Source organism: Bufo gargarizans, chromosome 2, assembly GCF_014858855.1.
Source record: "Bufo gargarizans isolate SCDJY-AF-19 chromosome 2, ASM1485885v1, whole genome shotgun sequence".
Lineage (NCBI taxonomy): Eukaryota > Metazoa > Chordata > Amphibia > Anura > Bufonidae > Bufo > Bufo gargarizans.
In genome coordinates, this window is record NC_058081.1 from 219,376,304 (window position 1) to 219,389,397 (window position 13,094).

The 13,094-nt window shown below is 43.9% G+C and overlaps 1 protein-coding gene across 1 annotated transcript in view; it reads right to left on the reverse strand.

The window, feature by feature from the left end:
* IL15RA (interleukin 15 receptor subunit alpha) overlaps positions 1 to 13,094 on the reverse strand; it is a 199,916-nt gene that overhangs the window by 38,648 nt on the left and 148,174 nt on the right. The window lies entirely within an intron of this gene.

Genomic DNA, 13,094 nt, shown 5'->3' on the forward strand with positions numbered 1-13,094 from the left:
CCTGATCACCCCCTGTCATTGATCACCCCCCTGTAAGGCTCCATTCAGACGTCCGTATGATTTTTTACGGATCCACGGATACATGGATCGGATCCGCAAAACACATGCGGACGTCTGAATGGAGCCTTACAGGGGGGTGATCAATGACGAAGGTGATCAGGGAGTCTATATGGGTGATCACCCCTCTGTCATTGATCACCCCCCTGTAAGGCTCCATTCAGACGTCCGCATGTGTTTTGCGGATCCGATCCATGTATCCGTGGATCCGTAAAAAATCATACGGACATCTGAATGGAGCCTTACAGGGGGGTGATCAATGACGAAGGTGATCAGGAAGTCTATATGGGTGATCACCCCTCTGTCATTGATCACCCCCCTGTAAGGCTCCATTCAGACGTCCGCATGTGTTTTGCGGATCCGATCCATGTATCCGTGGATCCGTAAAAAATCATGCGGACGTCTGAATGGAGCCTTACAGGGGGGTGATCAATGACGAAGGTGATCAGGGAGTCTATATGGGTGATCACCCCTCTGTCATTGATCACCCCCCTGTAAGGCTCCATTCAGACGTCCGCATGTGTTTTGCGGATCCGATCCATGTATCCGTGGATCCGTAAAAAATCATACGGATGTCTGAATGGAGCCTTACAGGGGGGTGATCAATGACAGGGGTGTGATCAATGACAGGGGGGTGATCACCCCATATAGATTCCCTGATCACCCCCCTGTCATTGATCACCCCCTGTAAGGCTCCATGTAGACATTTTTTTGGGCACAAGTTAGCGGAAATTTTTTGTTTGTTTTTGTTTTTTCTTACAAAGTCTCATATTCCACTAACTTGTGTCAAAAAATAAAATCTCACATGAACTCACCATACCCCTCACGGAATCCAAATGCGTAAATTTTTTTAGACATTTATATTCCAGACTTCTTCTGACGCTGTAGGGCCCCTAAAATGCCAGGGCAGTATAAGTACCCCACATGTGACCCCATTTTGGAAAGAAGACACCCCAAGGTATTCCGTGAGGGGCATATTGAGTCCATGAAAGATTGAAATTTTTGTCCCAAGTTAGCAGAAAGGGAGACTTTGTGAGAAAATACAAAAAAAATCAATTTCCGCTAACTTGTGCCAAAAAAAAAAATTCTAGGAACTCGCCATGCCCCTCACGGAATACCTTAGGGTGTCTTCTTTCCAAAATGGGGTCACATGTGGGGTATTTATACTGCCCTGGCATGTTAGGGGCCCGAAAGCGTGAGAAGAAGTCTGGGATCCAAATGTCTAAAAATGCCCTCCTAAAAGGAATTTGGGCCCCTTTGCGCATCTAGGCTGCAAAAAAGTGTCACACATGTGGTATCGCCGTACTCAGGAGAAGTTGGGGAATGTGTTTTGGCGTGTCATTTTACATATACCCATGCTGGGTGAGATAAATATCTTGGTCAAATGCCAACTTTGTATAAAAAAATGGGAAAAGTTGTCTTTTGCCGAGATATTTCTCTCACCCAGCATGGGTATATGTAAAATGACACCCCAAAACACATTCCTCAACTTCTCCTGAGTACGGCGATACCAGATGTGTGTCACTTTTTTGCCGCCTAGGTGGGCAAAGGGGAACACATTCCAAAGAGCACCTTTCAGATTTCACAGGTCCTTTTTTACACATTTTGATTTCAAACTACTTACCACACATTAGGGCCCCTAGAATGCCAGGGCAGTATAACTACCCCACAAGTGACCCCATTTTGGAAAGAAGACACCCCAAGGTATTCCGTGAGGGGCATGGCGAGTTCCTAGAATTTTTTATTTTTGGTCACAAGTTAGCGGAAAATGATGATTTTTTTTTTTTTTTTTTTTTTTTTTTTTTCCCCTTACAAAGTCTCATATTCCACTAACTTGTGACAAAAAAAAAATAAATTCCAGGAACTCGCCATGCCCCTCACGGAATACCTTGGGGTGTCTTCTTTCCAAAATGGGGTCACTTGTGGGGTAGTTATACTGCCCTGGCAATTTAGGGGCCCTAATGTGTGCGAAGTAGTTTGAAATCAAAATCTGTAAAAAATGGCCGGTGAAATCCTAAAGGTGTTCTTTGGAATGTGGGCCCCTTTGCCCACGTAGGCTGCAAAAAAGTGTCACACATCTGGTATTGCCGTACTCAGGAGAAGTTGGGCAATGTGTTTTGGGGTGTCATTTTACATATACCCATGCTGGGTGATATAAATATCTTGGTCAAATGCCAACTGTGTATAAAAAAAATGGGAAAAGTTGTCTTTTGCCAAGATATTTCTCTCACCCAGCATGGGTATATGTAAAATGACACCCCAAAACACATTCCCCAACTTCTCCTGAGTACGGCGATACCAGATGTGTGACACTTTTTTGCAGCCTAGGTGGGCAAAGGGGCACACATTCCAAAGAGCACCTTTCGGATTTCACCGGTCATTTTTTACACATTTCGATTGCAAAGTTCTTCTCACACATTTGGGCCCCTAAATTGCCAGGGCAGTATAACTACCCCACAAGTGACCCCATTTTGGAAAGAAGACACCCCAAGGTATTTCGTGATGGGCATAGTGAGTTCATGGAAGTTTTTATTTTTTGTCACAAGTTAGTGGAATATGAGACTTTGTAAGAAAAAAAAAAAATAATAATAAATCATCATTTTCCGCTAACTTGTGACAAAAAACAAAAAGTTCTATGAACTCACTATTTCGTTCTCTAGCGAAATTTTTTTATTGTGGGCCGAACAAAACCTGAAATTCCCTAATTCATGTAAAGGGAAAAGAGAATCTACTGGAAGATTTTCTGAGCAGAGAGAGATTAAAAGAAGGAGAGTGGAGCCTGAATCAGTCAGTCTTCAACACCATCTGTGCAAAATAGGGAGTCCCATTGGTGGACTATTTTGCATCCAGGAAGAACAGGAAGGTAATGATTTCTTTTCTCTCTCGTTACAAGATCATCCACGTCAGCTAGAGACTCTAGCAAGACCGAGGCCTATTGTATGCCATTCCCCCTCTCTCTCTAATTCCCAGAGTGCTCATAAAGACCATAGAGGAAAAGGCCAGGATCATCTTGATAGCGCCCTTTTGGCAAAAAAGGGCTTGGTTTCCCATCCTCAGGAGAGCAGGAGACAATTTCTGGACCTTACCCTCCCGACCTTCTGTCCCAATATCCGGTCTTACACCCGAACGTGCCTCATCTTCGCTTAATATCCTGAATGCTGAACAGGCCATCTTGAAGATAAAAGGTCTGTCTGACTCTGTAATCACTACCCTGATGCAAAGCAGAAAGCCGGTGACTTCTAAAATCTACCTAAGATCCTGGAAAGCCTTTCTTCTTGCAGTGAAAGACACCTGGGACCCGTCTATGCCTCCTGATGTCAACCCGGTGTTAGGCTTTTTACAATCCGGCCTAAATTAGGGTCTCAAAGTGGGAACCATGAAAGTACAGGTAGCAGCTCTTAGTGCCTTTATGGGGATAAGATTAGCAGAGTTGGACTTGATTAAAAGGTTCCTGAATACATCCCTCTTTCAGATCTTCGGTGCCTCCTTGGAACTTAAATCTGATTCTTTCTGTCTTGATGGAACCGCCATTCTAGCCTATTTCTGAAATCTCTATAAAAATGTTAACTATATAAACAGCTTTTTTGTTAGCGATTACAACAGCTAGGAGAGTAGGAGAGATTCAAGCTTTTTTATTCTAGAGGATAGAATTATTTTAAGGCACTCTCCTAAGTTCCTCCCAAAGGTAGTGTCAAGGTTCCATTCCATTATATTGTGATTATTATAATATTACATGTTCACTGCTGCTTGATTTTATATATATATATATATATATATATATATATATATGTGTGTGTGTGTGTGTGTGTGTATATATATATATATATATATATATATATAGTTTTTGTATTCATCACTTTTTTGGTCTAGGGTCATGTTCTCACTGATGGCATAGGTTTCTATTACAATTTTTTGACTTATGGATCCATTTTTATAAAGTAACTATATTACACAATACAGTTGTTTTTTTGTGTTATAGTAATATAGAAGGGGCTTTCTTATGGGGTTGTGCATATATCGCTAATGGTGAAGGCTATAGACTCTATACTATGCTGCTCTGCCTGTATATATTGCCTTGATATGCTGTACGATTGAGCTGACTATTGGCAATTTTGATCTTTGTGCCCCCCATATATTGTCCTTCATATGTGGTTATCTTTCCACTGTCCTCTATACATTGTCTCCACCTGGCATATGCGCATCGCTCTGGTGCACTGTCTGGCTGGCATTGTAGTGACGCTCCTATACCTGGCTGTTTCAGGGCTGGCCAACGTGCGTGTCATGTGATCGGACCCGGGGCGGGGAGGTGTGGCTGCGTGATGTCAGATGCGGCTTCCTTCCTCCTCCTGGTCTGGTCATGTGACACGGTGGGCGTGCCTTGCTCTGTAAGCTGGGTGGCGCGTCTTTATGATGTCATCCCTGCAACACTGGGCGGATGCGCTAATCAGCTGCCAGCTGTGGACCACACCATTTAAGGACGAACTCAGTTTGTTACTTTACCTCCTGACGAAGCCTCCCCAGGTAAAACATACGTCGAGGTGCAGCTTTTGGTCACACGCTCTGGGTCCAGCATATCATGGGTAATACATGTTTTGTTGTTTTGCTCAGTTAGTTGTTACATTTCTTTCTATATCTCTATTGCCACCTGCACTTGGCACACTTGCCTCTGTCTGTATTGTACAGTTCAATGGCTATGTGCATATCTTATGCGGCCATCCCAGGTTTTGGGGTGGGCTAGTTTGCCTTGTGCTATTTGTACATTTTTTCATTTATCTTTCTGTGCATGCAACATACATACCAGTACATGTTACTTTGAGTGAACCTACAGTTCTCACAATTTTCATGCTGATGTATACCTAGGGCTGTGACATCTTTTTCCCTGCCAGCTGGGTGTTTGGTAGAGAGGTTGTATCTGACCTCCTTACATGAGGTCTCCCCCCCCCCCCCTCCTGTACACTTGTGCCTTATGCCTCATATATTGTTTGTTATGTTATCATGTCTTAATAAATTACTTATATTTTATATGTGTGTCTCTGACTCTTCTTTGGGGTTATTGGTTTTGTTTTTGGGTTGGCAAGGTTCCATTGCCAACAGGAAATTTCTCTACCTTCCTTTTGTCCACAGGCAGTATCAGAGAAAGAAAGACTGTTCCATAATTTAGATGTGAGAAGAAGTGTCTTACAGTACCTGGAAACCACAAAGTCCTTCAGGAAATCGTAACAGTTATTGATTCAGTAATTGGGAGGAGACCAAGGGAGGTCCGCTAGCAAAGCTTCCATTGCCCGCTGGATCAAATCTTGCATTATCATGAGCTATAAAATAAATGATATCTCTCCTCTAGTGGGGTTAACGGCTCATTCCACTAGGGCGGTGGCCACCTCCTGGGTGGAGGAGGCTTTGGCTTTACTAGAGGAGATTTGTCCTGCAGCTACCTGGTCGAGTCCCTTGACCTTTTTCAGACAATACAGAGTTTTTGAATTTTCGAAACAGAGATCTGACCTGTGGCAGGAAGGTGTTATCTGCTGTTGTCTCCCTCTAATTGGCTTCTCTGTTAATCCTCCGGGTAGTGCCGTTGTGCCCCCACAACAGCACGTTTTTTTTCCCCACCCTTAAATTTCTTTTGAGAATTATATTTTGACTATATACAGTGAGGAACAGAAGTATTTGAACACCCTGCTATTTTGCAAGTTCTCCCATATAGAAATCATGGAGGGGTCTGAAATTCACATTGTAGGTGCATTTGAAGACCTGAGAAAATCAGTGTTAATATTTGGTATAGGAGCCTTTGTTTGCAATTACAGAGGTCAAATGTTTCCTGTAGTTCTTGACCAGGTTTGCACACACTGCAACAGGGATTTCGGCCCACTCCTCCACACAGATCTCATCTGTCAGGTTTCGGGGCTGTCGCTGAGCAACACAGAGTTTCAGCTCCCTCCAAAGATGTTCTATTGGATTTAGGTCTGGAGACTGGCTAGGCCACTCCAGAACCTTGATATGCTTCTTACGGAGCCACTTCTTGGTTGTCCTGGCTGTGTGCTTTGGGTGGTTGTCATGTTGGAAGACCCAGCCATGACCCATCTTCAATGCTATGACTGAGGGAAGGAGGTTGATCAAAATCTCACAATAAATGGCCCCATTCATCCTCTCCTTAATACAGTGCAGTCGTATTGTCCCCTTTGCAGAAAAGCACCCCGAAAGCATGATGTTACCACCCCATGCTTCACAGTAGGGATGGTGTTCTTGGGATGCAACTCATCCTTCTTTTTCCTCCAAACACGACGAGTGAAGTTTAGTGAAGTTTAGACCAAAAAGTTCTACTTTGATCTCTTCTGACCACATGACTTTCTCTAATGCCTCCTCTGGATCATCCAGATGGTCATTGGCAAACTTTAGATGGGCCTGGACATGTGATGACTTGAGCAGGGGAACCTTCCGTGCAATGCATGATTTGAAACCATGATGGCGTAGTGTTCTACCGACAGTGACCTTTGAAACTGTGGTCCCAGCTCACTTCATGTCATTGACCAGCTCCTTCCTTGTAGTTCTGGGCTGATTCCTCACCTTTCTTATCATCAGTGATACCCCACGAGGTGAGATCTTGCATGGAGCCCCAGTCCGAGGGAGACTGAGAGTCGTCTTTAGCCTCTTCCATTTTCTAACAATTGCTCCAACAGTTGATCTATTTTCACCAAGCTGCTTGGCAATTGCCCCGTAGCCCTTTCCAGCCTTGTGGAGGTCCACAATTTTGTCTCTGGTGTTTTTTGACAGCTCATTGGTCTTGCCCATGGTAGTAGTTGGCGTCTGACTGACTGTGGGTTGGACAGGTGTCTTTAAAGAGCTCAGACAGGTGCTACTAAGTTAGATTAATGAGCGGAGTAGAGGTGGACTTTTTAAAGGCACAGTAACAGGTCTTTGAGAGCCAGAATTCTTGCTGTTTCTCAGGTGTTCAAATACTTATGTTCAGCAGTGCAAGATAAATAAATTCCTTAAAAATCATACAATGTGATTTCCTGAATTTTTTTATTCTATTCTGTCTCTCAGAGTGGGAATGCACCTACAATGTGAATTTCAGACATGATTTCTAAGTGGGAGAACTTGCAAAATCGCAGGGTGTTCAAATACTTCTGTTCCTTACTGTATGTCCAATTGGTTTTGATTTGGTCAATAATTTCTTATGTTGATATAGTAAATATTTTTAATGAACTTTGTTCTGGCATCTATATTTGAGTTCTAGGTTATTAACTGCAGAAGGTAAGAGGGAGGAGGCTTTTAAGCACTGGTCTCCTAGTTGTTTCCTGTCCCTGGGGAGACTGGGTACCCTCCAGGTGGTGCCGTTGTGCAGGCTAATGGAAAATCCAATTATCGGTAAGTAATTATCATCTTTTACAAGCCTCTAGAGCTGAGATCAGCAACCCCCAGCACTCCAGCTGTTCTGAAACTACAACTCCCAGAGAGCTCCATTCATTTCTATGGGAGTAAGAAGAACAGCTGAGCATGTTTGCATGCTGGGAGTTGTTTCTTCAGAGCAGCTGGAGTGCCAAAGGTTGCTGATTCCTGCTCTAGGGTAGGCATAGTTAATTTCCTTTCTTCAAGGCAACCCTCAAACCTGGGTATTTTCTTTGTCTGCTGACTCTCCTGAGTTGTCTTCTGTGGACACCTTTTTCGTGACCCCTGACCTACTCTATGACTACCCTGACCGTATCGCAGTAGCAGAGATCAAAATAACATCCTTGATCATTGTAAACATCCAGTGGCGTCTCTAGCTTTCAAATTTTGGGGGGGCACACTGGGGGCCAGGACAAAAGTAGGGGGGGGGCAGCTATAACAACGATACATTTACACAAGTACAGAAATGCTGCGATACTTTATCCAATACCTAAAACTGCAACAGGGAAGAAAAGTCTAGCTGTCTGTGGATGACACTTTTATAAAGAGGGGGATCTGTGGATGACACTGCTATGGGGGGGATCTGTGGATGCCACATACCGTATATAGCATCTTATGCTATATGTGTCATCCACAGATCCACCCCATGACAGTGTCATCCCCATTTCCCCCTCCATAACAGTGTCATCCACAGATCTCCCTCCCCGCCTCTCACAGGAGTGTACATATATAACATAAACATATTTCACATGAACACTTACAGTTACTTGGCTTGGCCCTTGGGGATCCCGGACACCACTTCAACACTTGGCCGGGGGCTCGGCGGAGCTGATGTTGTGCTTTATCCTAATGAGAAAGATTTCTTAATAAGGATTTGGAGAAGGGGCAGAGGAATAGCAGAGCAGGGAGAGGCTGGTGCTGCTACTAGGGGGTCATACCATGGGGGAGTTATAAAACCCACCATAATGCCCCCCAGTAGAAATAATTCTCCTTATATTGTGACCGTGCAAAAAATACCCCCTTATGCCCCCAGTTGAGCTAATGTCCCCCATAATGTGCCAGTATAAAATACCCCTATATAGTGCCCCCAGTAAATGCCTTCATAGTGCTCCTCTCCCCCCTTCCTGCTAGTGCCCCCCATAATGTACCAGTAAAAAATGCCCCATATATCACGCCCCAGTAGATGCCCTCAGTGTCCCCCATAATTTGCAAGTATAAAATACCCCTTCTTAGTGCCCCCCGTAGATGACTCTATAGTACTCCTCTCCCCCCTTCCCCATAGTACCCACCATAATGTGTCCCAGTATAAAATGCTACTGTACAGAGCCCCCCATATAAAACACCCCTTCTTTGTGGCCTCAGTAGATGCCCCTATAGTGCCCACCAATAATGTGCCAGTAATAAGTGCCCTCAATAACGTGCCACTGCCAGTAACAAGAGCCCCCCACCACGTGCCAGTAACAAGAGCCCCCAATGTGCCAGTAATAAGCCCCCATCACGTGCCAGTAACAAGAACCCCAATCATGTGCCAATATTAAGCCCCCCATGTTCCAGTATTAAGCCCCCCATCATGTGCCAGTATTAAGCCCCCCATCATGTGCCAATATTAAGCCCCCCATCATGTTCCAATATTAAGCCCCCCATCATGTGCCAGTATTAAGCCCCCCCATCATGTGCCAGTATTAAGCCCCCCATCATGTGCCAGTATTAAGCCCCCCCATCATGTGCCAGTATTAAGCCCCCCATCATGTGCCAGTATTAAGCCCCCCATCATGTGCCAGTATTAAGCCCCCCATCATGTGCCAGTATTAAGCCCCCCATCATGTGCTAGTATTAAGTCCCCCCATCATGTGCCAGTATTAAGTCCCCCCATCATCATGTGCCAGTATTAAGTCCCCCCATCATCATGTGCCAGTATTAAGTCCCCCCATCATCATGTGCCAGTATTAAGTCCCCCCATCATCATGTGCCAGTATTAAGTAAGTCCCCATCATCATGTGCCAGTATTAAGTCCCCCCATCATCATGTGCCAGTATTAAGTCCCCCCCCATAATCATGTGCCAGTATTAAGTCCCCTCCATAATCATGTGCCAGTATTAAGTCCCCCCATCATCATGTGCCAGTATTAAATCCCCCCCATCATGTGCCAGTATTAAGTCCCCCCCATCATGTGCCAGTATTGTAATAGGCTCCCCCAATGTGCCAGTAACACTATTGTAAAAAAAAAAAACTTATACACACCTCAGTGTCAGCGATGCGATGCAGGCCTCTTCCGGCCTGTGTCCCGTGCTGTAAGGCTCAGGCGGCCTCTGATAGGCTGCAGCCACTAGGCCGGCAGCCTATCAGAGGAAGGGGAAGAGACACACCTCTCCCTCCCCTGCACCGCCGCAGCACAGGCAGATTACAATGGAGATGAATGCAATGGAAGCGCTTATCTCCCTGTTCTCGGCGGTGGCGGCTCACTTGGGGGGGGGGGCATTTTAGTTGGGGGGGCACAGCATGATGTAGGGGGGACTGTGGCCCCCTCTGGCCCCCCCCTGGTGACGCCACTGTAAACATCCAGCCAGAGGTCACACTACGTTTTTCCCAGAAGAGAAAAAATTTGTGAGGAGTATTTTTAGCTGAGGAGGAGTATGAACACTCCAGTTATTCAAATAATATGTAGGGATAAATAACATTAAGAGTTTGTTATTTATGCAGAGAAAGCATTACTAGTCTACTCTACTGTCTTCCATGCAGAAATAGGAAATTTAGACAATTTTACATGTATTTGACTTTTATGCCTTTTAAAAACTCATGCTTCCCCATCATTTTTAAAATATAACAAAGCCAAAAATGCTGAGGCAAATATCCTGCCTGCACCAGAATACCCTGGCTGAGCAGCAGAGCCCCTCATACCTGATGAGAAGAACAGAAGACAGATCAGAGGCTCAGCTGCTCAACCAAGACATGTTGGTACAGTTAGGATGTTATATCTGCCTTTTTAGGGATAGTGCTGATGGGACATTTTAATACAGGTGATGCAGAACACTGAACTTGGCTACCTGAATGTTCAGATCAAACATGATATAGACTGATATGAGGCAAACATAACATCCTGGCTACACTGCATCAGCATGCTCTGGCAGAGCACCGGAGCCTCTGATCATTCACTGAACTTGGTCTTAGATGGAATGGGTTTCACAGGCCTTTTCAGAACAGTGCTAGAAAAGATTTACCATAACCCTAAAGCAAGGATATACAATGCAGACTATATATCCAGTCCATTCAGTCTTCAAAGGGAGGCCCGACAGGACTGCCCACTGTCCCCCCTGCTATTTGATCTGGCTATTGAGCCATTGGCAAGATATTTGGACATGCAAGGAGTGTTTGAGGTGTTGGAAGTGGGTAAGAAAAAGCTGCGAGTAGCACTTTTCGCAGACGATATAGTGTTATTTATGGCAGACCCTATTGGGCAACTACATACAGTAACGCAAATTTTGATACATTTTGGGTCTTTCTCTGGGCTCCGAATAAATCGGACCAAGAGTGAGATACTCTTTCTAAGGGACAAAAAAGGTGCTGCGACTGGTAGTTAAACAACATCCATCGCAGGCATGCCAATAGCGAAATCTAATATAAAATATCTTGGAATACTATAGGTAGCACTTTGGAGTCCATCTATCGGCTGAACTATGCCCCACTGATAGACAAAATAATGGAAGAACTGAAACAATGGCATGACTTACCATTTATTAAAAATGATGTCCATATCTAAGCTGCTCTACCCCTTACAAACAATTCCTTTACTATTAAAACACCAGGATGTGCAGAAACTTAATAAAGCCTTTACTACATTCCTGTGGCACGGTAAACGGCCCAGAATCTCAATATATAAATTGATGGCTGCTAAATAAAGATGTGGCATTGCCTTCCCGGACATCAGGGGGTACAACCTCGCTTGTATGGCAAGGCACATAGCTGACTGGATCAATGGGACGAGTCATTGCTCGGTGCTATCCTTGGAAAGGGAGTTTTGGTGTTGCATTCAATACTATCTACCATTCCCTCTTGGAGAAAACAATCCATCATAATAAAAGATACCATAGCGGCCTGGAGGATTTTGCGTAAGCGATATTGGCTCTCTTTTAGGGTGTCGAAACACTTACCGTTATGAAATAACCCGGAGTTTAAATTGGGACAAATAGCCTTTTCTTAGAATAGAGAACGAAGGGTATACTCTTGGTGAAGCATCTTTTACATGATCAAGAGCCTAGATGGCTTAAGGAGGAGGAGCTGATAGCCAAATTTCCCTTGAGACCCTTTCAGACTATACAATATGCCCAAGTTAGGAAGGCCATTATGTCGAAATTTGGTGGTTGTCCACAAAGAAATTAGCCGAAACATGGGCGGGGGACTCTCTGTCTCTCAATTGTACTCCAGACTAAAAGAGGCAGATTCCCAAACAGAGGGTAGCTGGGTGCAAAAAATGGGAAGAACAACTGGGAATGGATCTCAAATGATGTGCCAAGGCTGGATGAGAGTCAGGAAGTATGTTATAAATGAGGTTTGGAGGGACACGCAACTAAGAATAATACATAGGTCTATATTTGGATTCAACATACCCCCTCACTCGATAAGCCCGACAGACTGACAAATTGTCCAAAGTGTGGACAGGGATATACTGACTTATTCCATGGATTATGGGGGTGCTCGCATAGCAAAAACCTCTGGAGGGCGGTGGGAGAACTAGTCAAAGATATCTGGGGACAGTGTCGGTCACGCCACAACTATTTTTGCTCCATTATGAGACTGAAGGTCAAAATACACAGCCTCTTCCCATCTTATCTCACTCAATTTGTTTAGTTGTGAAATGATGTATTCTACAGAGGTGGTAACAACCAGAGGTACCTACATTAAGAATAAAAGACAGAAAAAACAAGACTCTATTTCAAAAATGGAGGAAGTTAATTATCGCATACATGTTAGAAAATATAGACAGTTATGGGTCCATTCTCACTAATGGACTGGTATCTAACTGAACAACTGAAGGGTAAACTGGGTAAACTATTGCTGCGTCCACCGGATGTGTAAGGGTACCGCCTCGACACCCACTGCAGTATATGTTGAAGATAATGTTATACCCTATATTAATGTGGCATTCTTAGCAAATTGCAATGTATTGTGAGATTCCCTGGAAAAAATAAAAGTTGTTGTTATTCTCTGTAGGCCTTACACTGATGAAAAAATAAAAAATGTTATGGATGTTAGTATATGACAATGCTAAATTTAACTTATTTTTAATAAAAAGGTGATTTTATGCTGCAAGTAGTGAAACATAAACAACTTCATAAATTTGGTATCGCCATAACCGTATCGACCCACAGAAGAAAGTTATCATATCATATGTACCGCATGGAGAACCCCATAAAAAAAAAAAAAACTGACAGAATTGCAATTTTTGCTCAACTCACCTCCCACAAAATGTCATAAAAAGGAATCAAAAAGTCGTATGTGCCCCAAAATGGTATCAATAAAAATGACATCTTGTCCCAACCACATATGGGGTGTTTCTGTAAACTGCAGAATCAGGTTAATCAATATTGAGGTTTGTTTTGCTGTTAACCCTTGCTGTGCTACAGGAAAAAAATGAATTCTAATGGAAAATCTGC